Source organism: Spinacia oleracea, chromosome 3, assembly GCF_020520425.1.
Source record: "Spinacia oleracea cultivar Varoflay chromosome 3, BTI_SOV_V1, whole genome shotgun sequence".
Classification (NCBI taxonomy): domain Eukaryota; kingdom Viridiplantae; phylum Streptophyta; class Magnoliopsida; order Caryophyllales; family Amaranthaceae; genus Spinacia; species Spinacia oleracea.
The window spans coordinates 35608543-35623053 of NC_079489.1; the positions used below are offsets into that span (position 1 = coordinate 35608543).

The 14511-nt window shown below is 38.0% G+C and overlaps 1 pseudogene; it reads left to right on the forward strand.

Moving 5' to 3' along the window:
• The first annotated feature begins 7987 nt into the window (after nucleotides 1–7987).
• Nucleotides 7988–14005, forward strand: LOC110797850 (probable nucleolar protein 5-1; annotated as a pseudogene).
• The last annotated feature ends 506 nt before the right edge of the window (nucleotides 14006–14511 follow it).

Genomic DNA, 14511 nt, shown 5'->3' on the forward strand with positions numbered 1-14511 from the left:
TTCCCACTTGTAGGTCATTAGTGTAGCCTAGCTTCCATTGTTTGAGTTTTTACCGAAGTAAGAACCTCAAGCGGTATATGATACCAAGGAAGTTTGATTGCTAGGTCACTTCTCTTTAAACATAAACTTATAGGTAGAAACGGAATCGTAAATTCCTTTCATTTGTTCCTCGCTTTCCTATTTCTTGTACCCTTTCTTATAGTCTTAAGAATTGAATTCTTTAGTGTTGACTTTTATACTTTGTTAGACATGTCCAATGTCACCCCAACAAGGTTCTTAACATTTAATTTATGTTGAATATTAAGTTTCAACTAGATGATCTTACCAGAAGCTTCTAAAGTTCTCTAAGCATCGATCTATTCGAATGTCTAGGGACTAGACTCATTCGAGAATTAAATGGACAAAGATATTAGGTTGTTAACCATTGGTAAAGCTGAGCGTTTAAGCTCAATGCTTTATGATCTCAAAACTACAGTGTATTTTGAATTCACAAGCACCAATTGGTTTGCCATTCGATTTTGATATTCGAAAACAACCATAAAAGTCGATATAAGAAATGTACATTTTAAATTGCTCACTTTCTCTCTTTTTCCGTGAATCGTTCTTGGATTCACTACGAATCGAGGAAATTTACTGTTACCTTTCTAAAAGGATTTACTGCAGTGCAAGATATTTAATTATAAACAATAATTAAAACATACATTGAAGCATGCAAAGTCTAAACATTTATCATGAATAATAACTTGAAATTAAAGCAACCATGCAATTCAAGCAAGTTATTAGCATTTTATTCGATTTTATTGTTCCGGCAGGTGTGAATAAAATGATTCCAAGACCCTAAAACCATTGAAGAATTAAGCACAGTTTGTCGACTCAATTCTAAAACATCTTAGGTAAGCAAAAGCCTTTTGCTAATAGTCTAGAAACTACTCTTGGTTGATAGGTACGTCTAAGAACTTATTAGGTAAACCTATCGATTTTGCCACGACATAAAAGGACTCCTTACTTATATCGTTGAGTTTCACCAAAACTAACATGTACTCACAATTATTTGTGTACCTTGCCCCTTTAGGACCAATAAGTAACACCTCGCTGAGCGAAAACTATTACTAGATTGATGTAAAGGATATCCAAGCAAGTGTATATTTTGGCATGGCACCTTTTAACTCAATTTTTAAGTTTGGAACTTAAGGCTCTTACTATGTTGGTTAGATTTTAAGTGAACTAAAATCCTTAATCATGCAACATAATCAAGCTTTTGATCTCATGCATTTTAAGACATATTTAAAACAATAAATAACTTAAAACATGCATAAGATATTTGTGATCTAGTATGGCCCGACTTCATCTTGAAGCTTTGACTTCAAAGTCCGTCTTGAAAATCTCCGTGGGAGGCACCATTTTCTTCAAATAGGATAAGCTATAACTAATTACAACTATTTGATGGTTCGCAGACCATATTTGAATTGAAAAATAACTTTGGTACTTTAGACCAATTACATTCAAATTAATGGTACGCAGACCATATTTTCTATCCTATTTGGGCCATACTAGTCACTTCATAACCTGCAAAACAGTACATATACAATATATACCATTCACCCATTCATTATCATGAATGGCCCACATAGCTGGTTAGTAAAACACATTATGCATCACGTAAACATTTGCAGCAATTAATAAAGGGCACCAATAATCTACCAATTATTCAGTCCTTATTAATTCTAATCAAGTTGTTTTAACCTTAAGGATTTGTAGACCTAATCAAGAGGTTATGACTAAAAAGCGCTCCCACTTAAACCAATAAATTTATATGCTTTACTAATTTTAAACATAAAAATGTATTTCTAGTCCAACCGGAAACATACAAATTTAATTAAAATTTAAAGCTCATATCAATTTATAGTTGAATCCAAAAATTTAATTTAGTTTCAGTCGTATTTAAATTAATTCATGATTTTAATTTTAGTAAAATAATTAGAATAAATAACATTTATTATAATTATAATATTCAAAATTAAAATCCAAGAAAATAATTTAAATTATTAATTTTAAAATTAATTAAAATTACGTGAACTGAAATTTTCAAATTAAACATTCAAAACGATCTAATCGTAACGCAAACACCCTACGCATTGCACGCCCATGGGCCGCACGCACACAGCCATTGCTGGCCATGTGCGCGCAGCCCATGCGCTCGTCGCATAGCTGCTGCATCCCCATCGCAAGCCTCCGCACGCATTGGTGCTCGCTGCGCGCGCCAGCGCTCATCGCACGCGAGCTATCGCTCGCTGGGCGCGCGACATCGCTCGCTGGGCGCGCGAGCCATCGCTCGCTGGGCGCGCGAGCCATCGCTCGCTGGGCGCGCGAGCCATCGCTCGCTGGGCGCGCGACATCGCTCGTTGGGCGCGCGACATCGCTCGCTGGGCGGGCGACATCGCTCGCTGTGCGCGCGAGTAATGCTGGGCGCAGCGCTCGTGGCACGCGAGCTTGCGCTCGCTGCGCGCGAGGCTGCGCGCTCTTGTGCGAGGCTGCGCGCGTTGTGGCGTAGCTCGCTTGCTGCCCACACGCGACTGCCTTGGCTCGCCCTTCGCCCATGCCCATTCGTCCATTGCTCGTGGCATACGACACAAGGCAGGGCTGCTGCCTTGTGCTCGTGCACTACGCCCTTGCTCATTGCATTCGTGCCGCACGGGCGACGAGCTCCCTTGCTCGTCGTCGCATGCCCGCATTATACAACACCCCTTAAGGGTAACACGAAGCGTCCATTGCTTCGTGCGTGCAAGTTTTATGAACGAATCGCATAAAAATTTAAAATTTATATTTAAAATTAATGACAAATTAATAAATAATATTAATTTCATAATTTTAGGGCGAAAAATCGAAAATTTATTATCCAATTGATTTTCGATTGTTATGGATTCAAGTCTAGGTCATAAAAATTTAAAATTTATCATAAATTTACAATTTTTATGGTGGTTTTTAATCATAGGTTTCTAATTAAATTACAATTAATTATGAAAATCAAATTAATTCTAAATTATTCTAATTTTCAACAAATTAATCATAATTACAAATTAGATTGCATAATTAACAAGACTAGGCATTCAAACTTGTTAAACATATGCAGTAGGTCAATCAAAAATTCAAGATTTATCAACAAGAATCGCAAATATTTAATTTAACATCTTAAATTTACGAAATTTTGCATTCGAAAAACTAAAACCTTCGAAAAGTCATAGTTAGGCTTCGAATTTGAGAATTCTGGGTTCGGCAGAAAAATATTATTTTTGTCAAAATTTTAGAATGCCTTTTACATGCGGGATTGACACAAAAATCACTCAATTCGGATGAGTAACGAAGAAACTGCCGAAAAACTGCGTACGTATAATTAAATAAACGCAATTTGCAATTAATTAACAATTACGAAAATTAATCACCCCTTTTAATTCTTGCAAATTTGTAATATTTAACCATGTTCATGCAATTTAGATTATGAAAATAATAAGGGGCTCGTGATACCACTGTTAGGTTATGATACATATGATATTACATAAATCATGCGGAAACAACCATTAACCCAGGATTACATATTATTTACACATAATCATATAGCATAATTTAGATGCATACTCTTTGTTGCGTGCCCTCCCTAGCTGCGCCCGAACCGAACCAGAACAAGTCTTTAGGACTCCAAGTGTCGTCCCTCCGTAGATAGTCCACAGCACGTCCGGATCCGCCTTAAGATTGACCAACTAGAATCGCCCTTAAGGTACTAGAATTTTCGGCACTTTTGAGCAAGATGTGTGGCTGAATTTTTCTCTCAAAAACTCACTTTGAATACTTTTAAACTCGTTATAAATTGTGAACCCAGGCCACATATTTATAGGGGTATGGAAAGGGAATTGGAATCCTATTCAGATACAAATTGATTAAACCTAGAATCCTACAAGAACTCTAATTTAATTAATTTATCAAATAGAATTAGGAATTTAATCATTAACCGAACTCTGCACGTTTTAGGAAACGTGCACGAACACAAACACTTACACACGCACACACGGCAGCCACGATGGGCCGCCCATGCGTGCGCACGAGCAGCAGCCCACGCAGCGCCCGCGCGCGCTGCGCGCGCTGTGCGCGCTGCCACGGCCTGCTGGGCCTGGCCTTGCGCTGGGCCTGGCGTGGCTGTTTGTGCGGCGCGCTTGGCTTGCTGGGCAATGGCCTGGCTTCGTGCTGGGCCCTCGTCCGGCAGGCCTCGTCCGATGCTTATTCGTACGATACGCTTCCGATTAAATTTCCGATTCCGGAATTCATTTCCGATACGAACAATATTTAACATTTCCGATTCCGGAATTAATTTCCGTTTCGAACAAATATTTAATATTTCCGTTTCCGGAATTATTTTCCGATTCCGGTAATATTTCCGATTCTGACAATATTTCCGTTTCCGGCAATATTTCCGATTCTGGTAATATTTCCATTTCCGATAATATTTTCCGATACGTACCATGTTTCCGTTTCCGGCAACATCTACGACTTGGATAATATTTATATTTCCGATACGATCCATATTTCCGTTTCCGGTAATATCATCGTTTCCGGAGTATTCATTTCTTGCCTGTGACGATCGCAGCTCCCACTGAAAACAAGATCCGTCGGTTCCGAATATCCATAGATAGAGTATTTAATGCCATTAAATACTTGATCCGTTTACGTACTATTTGTGTGACCCTACGGGTTCAGTCAAGAGTAAGCTGTGGATTAATATCATTAATTCCACTTGAACTGAAGCGGCCTCTAGCTAGGCATTCAGCTCACTTGATCTCACTGAATTATTAACTTGTTAATTAATACTGAACCGCATTTATTAGACTTAACATAGAATGCATACTTGGACCAAGGGCATTATTTCCTTCACTTAGAGGTTACAAGATGTTCTCCCTAAATAGCAGTTGTTTGTAAGTATATATGAAGGTAGCAGTGAGACCAGATAGACAATCAACTGCAAAAAGAAAAAGATCACATAACAAAACAAACTCGAATAAGACGATCCATACCGTCTTCCACCTGAGATCAAGGGTGATGATCACCCTAACTGGCTAGGGGTTCCTAACATCCAAGACTCTATCCTGTCCTGGTGACTAACCTCCCTACAAAAACAAATAGGTGAATGAGATGACCTAAGATGTGTTTGATGTCAAAGTACAACAGATAGGAGAAAGTATTACGATTTTGTGATCGCATTTTCCCTATCTCCCTTTGGATCATGGAAACTCACAGTGGAGATGCTTATTGAGAGGGAGAAGCCTATACAAGAGAATGTAAATACAAAGTGGTTTTCTATGATGTTAGATGGATAATAGTGAGTATATTCACTATATTGTGAATGAAGTACCTTTGTGGGAAGTACCCCGCAAGGAAGTGAACCCAACCACTTTGAATTTTTAGGCCAAGATGAAAGGTAGTCAAAGTCAGCCGCAGCAAGATCACTCTAAGCAGAAATGATAACTGGCTGTTCAAAGCTGGAAATGAGAAATGGTAAACAAATGAGTTAACCTCTAAATGAGTGGATGCTTACACTAAAACAAACGATGCTCTGTGGTTTCTTTTCTATACGTGTGGTCAGCAATAACAATTTCATGGACCAGTGCTAGGCGGTCCCGAGCTTTGTTAATCTCGCGTGCCTCTTCTTCAACGTACAGAACGACGCCAACAACATCAGCAGCTAAACAAAGCAGGGGGAAAAGGCAGTATAAGGGTCCATGAAAGGCGTGTATATATAAGATGTTAAGTGTTGTAAATAAGAGATGGTGAGTACTGTATCTGATAGTGGATTAAAGATGAGTTTTGGTAGAATATGCTCACTTAGCCGTATAGAGGTGTAAAATCTTGAAATCTAACAAGACCAAGGTTAATGTACATGAAGTTAGATGCTATTAAAGTGGATATAAAGTTGTAGAAGTTCCTTTTTTTTAACAGGAAGGTAACATAACACACTGTGTTCTTAGTAATCTGGGAGATGCATGATTTTATTTTTGTAAGGTGTAAGTTATAGTAGTTACCTAGAAATATAGAAAAATAACTTTTAAGGACATTGTAGTTGCAATAAAACCATAATTGTAACAACACATGCAACAAGAAGCCTACATTATCTCTCTCAAAGATATGGAACATGTGCCAAAACCTTTACAACTCTCTTAAAGGGGGGTGCATGGATAACCAACCAGAAGTTATAGGAGGATGGAAGCCAAAGACCAAGACTGTCAAAACCGCTAGATGCAAAATGGTGGGACTCGGCATGAGTGAATAACATAAATTTTGTTTCCAAAGCATATGAAGAAAAAAAAATCTATATCAGATTTTTATAAAGTGTAGCATCCTACAACCTGCTGGATGGATTCTTTTGACTTAGAATCTCATGTAAATTACTTGACACACGAAGATGATTTTGAACACTACATCGATTCAACATTTTTATTAACAATTTTCATTTGAATATACAGAAGATGATAACTTATTGGAAAAGATTCAAATCTGGAACTTGAGAACATCTTATTTAGCTACCAGTTCCACGTAACTTACCACAATTGCATTTGAGAAATTCTGATGAGCCTCATCCAGTTTCGTAGGGATTTTCGTCTTATGGGACAACAGTTTCTGCCGAACTGTATAGTCTGCATTTTTCAAAAGGCTCCAGGGAATTTCGCTTAAACCAAATCCAAGTAAAAATACTCATGTGACAAGTCCAAAAGTATTTGAGTAGGCTATTGCAAAACCAAGAACACCTCCTTTTCTGGGTAAACTCCACAGAAAAAGGCCATCAAGAAGAAGATACAATATACATAGGTCTTTGACAACCCTTAAAAATGAAGCGAAGAAATATATATAAAATAAAAGAAGAAGAAGAAGAAGAAGAATTAGAACAATGAACCAGTTAGGCATCGTATGCATGATTTGGTCACACGTCATTAAAAAAGCAACTAAAAAAGGGGGGGGGGGGAGTTAAAGAATGAGATTGTACTCACATTAGGGCAATACTTGGCAACAGATTTGCAGAGATTTGACACAATATCGACATTGATGTTAAAGAGGTCATCACGTGTCATACCAGGCTTCCTGGAAACACCAGCAGAAATGATAACATCCGATCCCTCTAGTCCTTCCCCATTTGGTTGTCCTTTGTATAACCAACAACCTATGCAAAAAAAAAAAAAAAAACGTCAACACAGAGTCCTGGAAGTCTGAAACCCATCCTACACTGCGAAACAAACAACAATAAAAAATACTCACTAAGAATAGTAAACGACTTAAGAAAACACAAAATATCAATATCGATTCACATCAACATAAAATATATAGAATTAGCATGTCAAAACGCACTTAATAGGACATGTACTGTGTATCTTCACCAGCATATTGCACTCATCAAGCACATTACATCACACCAGTTTGAAGTGAAAATCCTTGATAAGATCAAAGCTCCTCAATGAGGTATTCTTCCCATCCAATGACGATTAGAAGTATCCATTTTTGTATAAAACATTCATGCACTTAATAGTTAATAGTAATGGGGTTTAATCAATAATTGACCCCGAATGAAATGATCCATCACCCAGTTACCAAAATCAAAGTTAATCACAATAGAATGATGTAATAAATAAATAAATAAATAAATACATGCACACCTTGTGCAGATAACAGACTACTAAGAGCAGCAGTGAGTAAAAAGAAGGCTAAAGTAAGCTCTTTCTTGTATATTTTGTTCGTTTTCTTCTTATCGGGTTTAGGGGTTGATTCTTGATGTTCTTTCAGTTTTGTCAGTTCAGAAAGTCCGCTATTGGAAGCACCTCTGAACAATTGTGGTTGATTCATCGCCTTTGTTTCCCTTTCTTCCATGGCTAATAGGCCGGGTTCCGAGGCCCGATCGGCTTTTTTGGTAACGATCCACTCATACGAACTACCCAATTGGAATGACCCGGAAATCATGGCATTGAATTTGGTTACGGACATTGTGTTCTCGAATAGTAGGTATGGGACGATGAAGGGGAATGATCCTGGTGCAGGAAGTATGTTTAGTAATGACATGAAAACGGGTATGTAGCAGATGACCCAGATTGGTAGCTCGACTTTTGGGACGAACATGGTTAAAGGGAGAATGATGCATAACAATGTGAAGGAATAGAATGGCAGGATCGGTTTTCTTAGAAGAAAGAATAGTAGGATCAGTTTGCTTTTGGATGTTCATCTCGGTACCAGCTATGTATGTACTCAACTTTTGAATGGCATGACATTGTAGGGACAATTCAATTTTCCTTTTCCTTTTTTTTATTGAGTGAAAAAAAATCTTATCGGCTGTTGTTGTCAAGATCAACTTGAGTAACTGTTTTGTGAGACACGGGACTAAAACTATATAGACGCTCAAATGAGCTGACAAGTTTTAAAGAAGTTGAAGTGTGATTGATTTACATTATGATGCTGCAACTTTATGCAGGTCGTTATGTTGTAATTTGTGGTTATGATGCTGACCAAGCTGAGTTTGGAATCAGGGATCCTGCCAGCTCAAGGTTTTACACCCTTCTTTTAAACTGAGCATCTCATTTTAGTGTAATATCATGAAGAGTGAAGACTTGCAAGTCGAGTGGATGGTGTAAAGTAGATTACTAGATTGAATGCTTCGTACAATTAAGTTACGTGGATGATTTAGTTCCTTGGTGGTATCAGTTAGAGGCATATTAGTTGGTCAATACTTATTCTCTGCAATGTTCATTCACAACAGATAATCCATTGAGGATCAAGTTTATCCTACAGCTCAAGTACTTACTTGGCTGTAATACTAGAATCTTTTAGTCTGCATTTCTTCTCATTAGCTTTCATTTCTTTGCTAGGAGTATTATTTTGATGGCCTATTTTGGTTTTTAAAAGAGATTAACCAACTTGGGAATGTGCAGGAAATAAGAAAATCTCTTCGAAGCATCTAGATGAGGCTCACAAATCCTTTGGTACAGATGAGGATCTTTTGTTGGTAATTTCGCAATGGTGTTACTTTTGGGAATTAAGAATTAAGCTGCAGAATTCTAAATAAAAATTGTTTAAGTTGTAGAGTTCTTAGGCAAGATTGAAGGAAGATAGTGAGAAAGAATGGAGTTTCCGATTATGTTATGTTATTAGGGATAATCATTTAGTGTCCTATTTTCTGGGTTGCAATTTAAGCTTCGTAATGTTTTGAAGCAGGAAAATGAACTAGAGCTTATTAAATAAATGGTAGCACTGCTAGCACATATACTTATTTGGTGATATAATATGAAATATCTCAGCCGAATGGAAGAATTTCTGTTAGTATTACCGTGATCTATGCACTGCTTGTTAGCCTATCTAATACATGGTGTATCAATTAGATGTTTGTTGTATATACGGATATGCAATATTTTTTTTTATTGTCATCGGGATAGTTAAAGAGTCTGGGTAGTGGGTACGGCCGTACGGGTGTGGGGGGAAGACGAGATATTTTATGGATTTTGGTCTAATTTGGGTTGTCGCAGCATTATATAATATTCGAGCGTCAAAGTCCCAATTTTTTGTATCTGAGGTGGAATGCGGAGTCTTGAAAATTTGCGGTTGTAGACACCTATTTTTGTCCCCGTTCCCGCAAGGGAAACGTTCGATGATGAAAGCATAAAAACTCCACTTGACAACGCATCTCCTATAAAATAAACGAATCTCGATTCCCCATTTCATTTCACCCGAAACCTGCTATTTATGGAAACCTGCTAAAAATAGTAACTGCCGTAAAAGGTAGCTTCTAAAAGTGGCAAATCATAAAAGATAGAAACCTGTCAGAATTAGGTGTTGCACTCCAACATAAATCCTAAATGAGATAGAAAACCGCGAGAATCCTATTCCAAATAGGATTCGGAAATAAGAGTTACGTATTAATTAAAATCCTAACGAGCCTAGAGTTCGTAACGGGCCCAGACGCATTCCGTCATAAAAATTGATACGCGCTAAAAGACTCGAATTAATCTCAAACTCTACGGATTTCAGGAATCCGAATCTGACAAAGAATTCGGCCCAGACATCACTTTCAACGCCCAGAGCTGGGCGCCGAAATTACCTGGGACGTGTTTTTTTCCTAATTCTTTGTGGATTAGAACTCTGCAATTCTATCTTTCCACGAACTCTTCCCTATAAATAGGCCCCTAGTTTCGACGTGAAACGACACAACAACACATAATATATTCTGAGTATTGACTCTAAACCCCTTAGCCTAAGCCTCTCGTTGTGAAACTGTTCACGCGTTCTGTCGCAATCGATCCATAAATCGAACAGAACGTATCCTGTCCCATAATCGAGATTCGTTAAATAAAAAGGAGAAATAGCAAAGTCAAAGTGGTTAGTTTTCTGAGAACCGTGACGCACCTCTCAAGGGTGCGTCGTAATGTGTCCCTTTTCGATGATTTAACTGCTTTCCCCACCCTTTTTATGAACTGTTAAACTAACCTAATTTGAATGTTCTATCACGCCTAACAAATATAATATTTTTGGGAAATCGGATTATCATGCTAGGTCCCTTAATGTTATTTAAATCAGATAATCACGATCGAATTAGTATTATATGTTGCATATTGCTAAAATCAATTCAGATTAGTTTAATAGTTAACGCATGTCCCTTCAATTATTTATGCTGAGCTAGTAAGGATATCCTGCCTCTGGAGTTATCGACGAGTGAATTACTCCTCTCGGTAGTTACAGTCCCCCGAACCCTCAATCTCTACCTTGAGGGTGTATATTGAGAGATCCCCACACCAGGGATCACAAGGGAACCTACGGCCGTCGTGGTCAAACATAATTGCACTCCCTTTATGTCACGATAACCTGGTTTTGTCAGTTTTTCTCATTGTTGTTAAAAACTGAATGGCGACTCCTATATTACTAGTCAATTGGGTGTATACTCACAGGAAATCCAATTACACTTGATTGAATAAGAGAATCGTCACACCCACGAGGGACAAGGTCACGCATTAGCCTCGCGCTTTTTCGACCCCCTCACAGCGGTGTTTTCTTCGGAGTTGTGAGTTTGTATTTGTTAAATCCTTTGAATTTATTTATACCAGGGTAATTTGTCTAGGATTTATGTTTGTTCATTTCATGTTAGTTTTATGTACAAGATTACTCTCTTTGCACGTTTATCTCGTGGGGTATAAAGAAAGCTACTTATTTTCCATAGTCTTTAGATCTAATGATTTCGACACTAAAATATTGTGCAATTGCTCATTTTATTGTCGTTCTCGACACTCTCTATACCAGCTATTGTGTTTTATTGTAGGTACCCTCTTGTGTTACTACTCATCAAGGAGAAACTGGTTGGTGTACATGTAAATTTGATATCTTTTATTTCTTTATGCTTTTGGTTTCAGCTATCTAATATAAACTGGTTTATAGCCTTGTGTTGCAGCAAATTGACTGTGTTCACAATAATGCTGTGATGGAGCTGATGTGAGGGGTGAGATGTAAATTGACTGAACTCATCTCTGGCATTGGAGCTCAAAATCTTGTTCCAATGAGCTTAGGTCTATCTCACAGCTTATCGAGATACAAGTTGAAGTTTAGTCCTGGTAAGGTTAGTGATATCGACCAATTACTCTTTCATGTTTCATATTGGCTGTCTAATCCTGTACCTAATGTTTATGCAGGTAGACACTATGATTATTCAACCCATTAGATTGTTGGACGATCTTGACAAAGAGATTAATTCATATGCAATGAAGGTATAGAATGGTATGGCTAGAATTTTCCCGCACTTACAAATATTTTACAAGACAATACAGTCTATGCCGTGAATTAGTTCATTTTTTTTAATAAAAGGTAAGTATTTCATTAATATTAACAGCAAAAATACACTGTACAAGAGTATTCAAAACAAAACTTGCACCAAAGGCCTACCAAAAAAAACAAACACACATACTCCCCAATGCATCAGATGCTAAGGCATCATTCCTACAACTCCCTTGCCACCTTCTAGGAAGGGTTCAAGGGGCTAGGTAATCATTTGCAGCATCTAAAGCATGTACATCATGTTTGAAAATGCTATACAACCATTGTTTGTTCTTTCCAGAGGTTTTCTTAGGTAAGATGCTGCAAACCCTCTATATTCTGCTTCTTTCCAAGCTACCTGCACTGCCTTGTCATGTCTGGCCACACATCCATTCCAAACAGCCTGATTCCTCTGTTTCTAGAGCTGATATAACATTTCTGAGACTACACACTGAACCACCTGCTGTCTGAACTTGTTCTGAACTGGTTTCTGAAGCCAACAGCTCAGGGCCTGCAGACTGCCTCCAGGAAGATTGAGCTTCAGTTTTGAGCTCATCTGTTGCATACAGGTTTGTGCATATTTGCAGTGAATGGATACATGATCCACTGTCTCAGGGTAGTCTGCATAGAGAGGGCATTTTGTATCCACATTCAATCCCATTTTCCTTAATCTGTCCTTGGTTTGCATCCTTCCCCACATCACTAGCCAAGAATGAAAGCTGTGTTTGGGGATGTTAAATCTATTCCAAACCCATCACTAGCCAACAATGAATTAGTTCATGTTGAATCGTGTTAATGTTGTGAAGTTATATTTCTCTGAGATAGACACCTCTTCATAAAGCTTTATAATCATCTTCATATTTCAAATTGTTTTCGGAGTTTGACGGTCCTAGGATAATTATGTCATATGGTAATAATTCAACTTCTGTCTTTTTTTTGTTACAGATCTTGCCTGCTGAGGTTGAGACAACACTCAAAGAGGCTTCCATGATTTCCATGGGAACTGAAGTCAGCGATCTTGATCTTACAAATATCTTGGAACTCCGCAACCAAGTTTTGTCTTTAGCTAAATACCTAGCTCAACTATATGATTATCTGAAAAGCAGAATGAACACAATTGCTCCAAATCTGACTTCTCTTGTTGGTGATCTTGTTGGTGCTCGTCTTATTGCTCATGGTGGTAGCTTGATAAATCTTGCAAAGCAGCCTGGAAGCACAGTACAAATTCTTGGGGAAGAAAGGGCTCTTTTCAGAGCTTTGAAAACAAAGCATGTAACCCCTAAATATGGGCTTATCTATCAGCACCCTTGATTTTCCAGGTTGCCCCTATAAACTGGTGATCTACCTGATTGTTAAGGTGATTTGCAGGATATCCTGCTCTTAGAAAATAAAATAAGTGGAACCCTAGGTGATTCACTCACCTCAGCTGAAAAAGTCTCACATCAAAGCCTTGAGGTGTTGGATTTGTCCCATAATGTGTTGACCGGGGCAATTCCATCATCACTTGGTAATTTTAGCAGCCTGGAGTTCTTGAATTTGTCCAAGAGCACTTTGACACGCTCAAGCAATGTTAGGGAATTAAGAGAGATGAATGTTCTTGATTTAAGCGAAAAAAAGTTGAATGGGATAGTCTGGCCATCTAATTGAATCTGACAGGTGATTTCACTTCAGTTCTCTTTTCTCGATTTCTAGCAATGTATAAAATAACTGAAGGATAAAAGTTAGGCCGTATGCTTCAAATGCAGTAGCTCGGAGAAAGGCATGAGATTCATCTTTCGGCCATAAGTCGATGCTTTCAAAACCCAACCAACATCTCCACATAAAACAATTACTCAGTAAAATCCAACTTTGTTATGAATGTAGTTCTAACTCCTAAGTTGTTCAAATGGACAGCTTGTCGTTATTCTTGGAGGGCCACTGGTTGGAAAACTTATGGATCATTACCCCAGAGTACATGCATTTAATTTCCTAAGCTTGGTCCAGGTAATCCTCTTATAATCTTATTTCATTCAATATGTTATTTTTGTATCTCTTTCTCGTCTTTCTAAGATTCACTGCATAACTTGGGCAATTTCCCAGCTGATGTAGGTGACAATGATTATTCATGCTCATCAAGTACGGTCTGTTACTGTGTCATCTATTCTACTTCCCCCATAGTTTATTCAACAAAACACCATGGTGTGAGTTGTGGAGAAATGAGGGGCTTATCTGCAGAAATTAAGAAACAGTGGTATGTTATCTCTCTTTTTTTTAATTTAATTTTTGTTCTTGAATTTAATGTAATTTTGGGTAAGGATGGTTAGTAATTAGGTTTCTGTTGGCAATTAGGTTGAATTGTGTAAATTAGGTTAAAATGGTCAGGGACTACTCCCACTGGTGGTGACAAACTGACAACTTTCCCATAGATTATTAGGCCTTTCCTTGCAGAAAAAAATTAGTGCAACGTGCTTTGGGTTGAAAGACCCTAGGGTTGAAAGTACATGTTATGTCTACGTAGGTTTTTTTTTCTTATTGCCAATGCATATGATATTTGTGGAGATCATAGAAGCTCAAGCAAGTGCTTGGAAAAGGTGTATTTTGCCTTTCTGATAAAATCAGTTTGCGTATTTGGTCTTAGCTGTCTACTTTGAACAAGTCTATGTTAATATCCAAAAGCATTCAAGTGTTTGTGTTCTGGCCAACTATTGTGTGTTTCGC